Source organism: Pleurodeles waltl, chromosome 6 (assembly GCF_031143425.1).
Source record: "Pleurodeles waltl isolate 20211129_DDA chromosome 6, aPleWal1.hap1.20221129, whole genome shotgun sequence".
Lineage (NCBI taxonomy): Eukaryota > Metazoa > Chordata > Amphibia > Caudata > Salamandridae > Pleurodeles > Pleurodeles waltl.
Genome location: NC_090445.1, coordinates 780,664,257 through 780,668,996, shown reverse-complemented (window position 1 = coordinate 780,668,996; position 4,740 = coordinate 780,664,257).

Here is a 4,740-nt window from a genome sequence, read left to right as displayed (position 1 = left end):
AACACAAGTGAGGTATCATTTTTATCGGGAGACTTGGGGGAATGCTGGGTGGAAGGAAATTCGTGGCTCCTCAAAGATTCCAGAACTTTCTGTCACCGAAATGTGAGGAAAACAGGTTTTTTTAGCCAAATTTTGAGGTTTGGAAAGGATTCTGGGTAACAGAACCTGGTCAGAGCCCCACAAGTCACCCCATTTTCGATTCCCCTAGGTCTCTAGTTTTCAACAATGCACAGGTTTGGTAGGTTTCACTAGGTGCCGGCTGAGATAAAGGCCAAAATCTACAGGTTTGGCACTTTGCAAAAAACACCTCTGTTTTCCTGTCAAAAAATGTGATGTGTCCACGTTGTGTTTTGGGGCATTTCCTGTTGCAGGCGCTATGCCTACCAACACAAGTGAGGTATCATTTTTATCGGGAGACTTGGAGGAACGCTGGGTGGAAGGAAATTTGTGGCTCCTCACAGATTCCAGAACTTTCTGTCACCGAAATGTGAGGAAAATTTGTTTTTTTAACCAAATGTTGAGGTTTGCAAAGGATTCTGGGTAACAGAACCTGGTCAGAGCCCCAGAAGTCACCCCATCGTGGATTCCCCTAGGTCTCTAGTTTTTAAAAATGCACAGGTTTGGTAGGTTTCCCTAGGTGCCGGCTGAGCTAGGGGCCAAAATCTACAAGTAGGCACTTTGCAAAAAACACATCTGTTTTCTGTCAAAAATTGTGCTGTGTCCACGTTGCGTTTTGGGGCATTTCCTGTCGTGGGCGCTATGCCCACCAACACAAGTGAGATATCATTTTTATTGGGAGACTTGGGGGAATGCTGGGTGGAAGGAAATTTGTGGCTCCTCACAGATTCCAGAACTTTCTGTCACCGAAATGTGAGGAAAATGTGTTTTTTTAGCCAAATTTTAAGGTTTGCAAAGGATTCTGGGTAACAGAACCTGTTGAGAGCCCCAGAAGTCACCCCATCTTGAAATCCCCTAGGTCACTAGTTTTAAAAAATGCACAGGTTTGGTAGGTTTCCCTAGGTGCCGGCTGAGCCAGGGGCCAAAATCTACAGGTAAGCACTTTGCAAAAAACACCTCTCTTTTCTGTCAAAAATTGTGATGTGTCCACGTTGTGTTTTGGGGTATTTCGTGTCGCGGGCGCTAGGCCTACCCACACAAGTGAGGTATCATTTTTATTGGGAGACTTGGGGAAACGCTGGGTGGAAGGAAAGGTGTGGCTCCTCTCAGATTCCAGAACTTTCTGTCACCGAAATGTGAGGAAAACGTGTTTTTTTAGCCAAATTTTGAGGTTTGCAAAGGATTCTGGGTAACAGAACCTGGTCAGAGCCCCACAAGTCACCCCATCTTGGATTCCCCTAGGTCTCTAGTTTTCATAAATGCACAGGTTTGGTAGGTTTCCCTAGGTGATGGCTGAGCTAGGGGCCAAAATCTACAGGTAGGCACTTTGCAAAAAACACATCTGTTTTCTGTCAAAAATTGTGATGTGTCCACGTTGTGTTTTGGGGCATTTCCTGTTGCGGGCGCTAGGCCTACCCACACAAGTGAGGTATCATTTTTATCGGGAGACTTGGGGGAACGCTGGGTGGAAGGAAATTTGTGGCTCCTCACAGATTCCAGAACTTTCTGTCACCATAATATGAGGAAAACAGGTTTTTTTAACCAAATTTTGAGGTTTGCAAAGGATTCTGGGTAACAGAACCTGGTCGGAGCCCAAGTCACCCCATTTTCGATTCCCCTAGGTCTCTAGTTTTCAACAATGCACAGGTTTGGTAGGTTTCTCTAGGTGCCAGCTGAGCTAGAGGCCAAAATCTACAGGTACGCACTTTGCAAAAAACACCTCTGTTTTCTGTCAAAAATTGTGATGTGTCCACGTTGCGTTTTGGGGCATTTCCTGTCGCGGGCTCTATGCCTACCAACACAAGTGAGGTATCATTTTTATCGGGAGACTTGGGGGAACGCTGGGTGGAAGGAAATTCGTGGCTCCTCAAAGATTCCAGAACTTTCTGTCACCGAAATGTGAGGAAAACAGGTTTTTTTAGCCAAATTTTGAGGTTTGGAAAGGATTCTGGGTAACAGAACCTGGTCAGAGCCCCACAAGTCACCCCATTTTCGATTCGCCTAGGTCTCTAGTTTTCAACAATGCTACAGGTTTGGTAGGTTTCCCTAGGTGCCGGCTGAACTAGAGGCCAAAATCTACAGGTAAGCACTTTGCAAAAAACACCTCTGTTTTCTGTCAAAAATTGTGATGTGTCCATGTTGCGTTTTGGGGCATTTCCTGTCGCGGGCGCTATGCCTACCAACACAAGTGAGGTATCATTTTTATCGGGAGACTTGGGGGAACGCTGGGTGGAAGGAAATGTGTGGCTCCTCACAGATTCCAGAACTTTCTGTCACCGAAATGTGAGGAAAATGTGTTTTTTTAGCCAAATTTTAAGGTTTGCAAAGGATTCTGGGTAACAGAACCTGTTGAGAGCCCCACAAGTCACCCCATCTTGGATTCCCCTAGGTCACTAGTTTTCAAAAATGCACAGGTTTGGTAGGTTTCCCTAGGTGCCGGCTGAGATAGGGGCCAAAATCTACAGGTAAGCACTTTGCAAAAAACACCTCTCTTTTCTGTCAAAAATTGTGATGTGTCCACGTTGTGTTTTGGGGCATTTCGTGTCGCGGGCGCTAGGCCTACCCACACAAGTGAGGTATCATTTTTATCGGGAGACTTGGGGAAACGCTGGGTGGAAGGAAATGTGTGGCTCCTCTCAGATTCCAGAACTTTCTGTCACCGAAATGTGAGGAAAACGTGTTTTTTTAGCCAAATTTTGAGGTTTGCAAAGGATTCTGGGTAACAGAACCTGGTCAGAGCCCCACAAGTCACCCCATCTTGGATTCCCCTAGGTCTCTAGTTTTTAAAAATGCACAGGTTTGGTAGGTTTCCCTAGGTGCCGGCTGAGCTAGGGGCCAAAATCTACAGGTAGGCACTTTGCAAAAACACTTCTGTTTTCTGTCAAAAATTGTGATGTGTCCACATTGCGTTTTGGGGCATTTCCTGTCGTGGGCGCTATGCCTACCAACACAAGTGAGATATCATTTTTATTGGGAGACTTGGGGGAATGCTGGGTGGAAGGACATTTGTGGTTCCTCACAGATTCCAGAACTTTCTGTCACCGAAATGTGAGGAAAATGTGTTTTTTTAGCCAAATTTTAAGGTTTGCAAAGGATTCTGGGTAACAGAACCTGTTGAGAGCCCCACAAGTCACCCCATCTTGGATTCCCCTAGGTCACTAGTTTTCAAAAATGCACAGGTTTGGTAGGTTTCCCTAGGTGCCGGCTGAGCTAGGGGCCAAAATCTACAGGTAAGCACTTTGCAAAAAACACCTCTCTTTTCTGTCAAAAATTGTGATGTGTCCACGTTGTGTTTTGGGGTATTTCGTGTCGCGGGCGCTAGGCCTACCCACACAAGTGAGGTATCATTTTTATCGGGAGACTTGGGGAAACGCTGGGTGGGAGGAAATGTGTGGCTCCTCTCAGATTCCAGAACTTTCTGTCACCGAAATGTGAGGAAAACTTGTTTTTTTAGCCAAATTTTTAGGTTTGCAAAGGATTCTGGGTAACAGAATCTGGTCAGAGCCCCACAAGTCACCCCATCTTCGATTCCCCTAGGTCTCTAGTTTTCAACAATGCACAGGTTTGGTAGGTTTACCTAGGTGCTGCCTGAGATAGACGCCAAAATCTACAGGTAAGCACTTTGCAAAAAACACCTCTGTTTTCTGTCAAAAATTGTGATGTGTCCACGTTGTGATTTAGGGCATTTCCTGGCGCGGGCGCTATGCCTACTCACACAAGTGAGGTATCATTTTTATCGGGAGACTTGGGGGAACGCTGGGTGGAAGGAAATTTGTGGCTCCTCACAGATTATAGAACTTTCTGTCACCGAAATGTGAGGAAAACATTTTTTTTTAGCCAAATTTTGAGGTTTGTAAAGGATTCTGGGTAACAGAACCTGGTCAGAGCCCCACAAGTCACCCCATCTTGGATTCACCTAGGTCTCTAGTTTTCAGAAATGCACAGGTTTGGTAGGTTTACCTAGGTGCTGCCTGAGATAGACGCCAAAATCTACAGGTAAGCACTTTGCAAAAAACACCTCTGTTTTCTGTCAAAAATGGTGATGTGTCCACGTTGTGTTTTAGGGCATTTCCTGGCGCGGGCGCTATGCCTACCCACACAAGTGAGGTATCATTTTTATCGGGAGACTTGGGGGAACGCTGGGTGGAAGGAAATTTGTGGCTCCTCACAGATTCTAGAACTTTCTGTCACCGAAATGTGAGGAAAACATTTTCTTTTAGCCAAATTTTGAGGTTTGTAAAGGATTCTGGGTAACAGAACCTGGTCAGAGCCCCACAAGTCACCCCATCTTGGATTCACCTAGGTCTCTAGTTTTCAAAAATGCACAGGTTTGGTAGGTTTGCCTATGTGCCGGCTGAGCTAGGGGCCAAAATCTACAGGTAGGCACTTTGCAAAAAACACATCTGTTTTCTGTCAAAAATTGTGATGTGTCCACGTTGTGTTTTAGGGCATTTTCTGTCGCGGGCGCTATGCCTACCCACACAAGTGAGGTATCATTTTTATCGGGAGACTTTTATTGAACGCTGGGTGGAAGGAAATTTGTGGCTCCTCACAGATTCCAGAACTTTCTGTCACCAAAATATGAGGAAAACAGGTTTTTTTAACCAAATTTTGAGGTTTGCA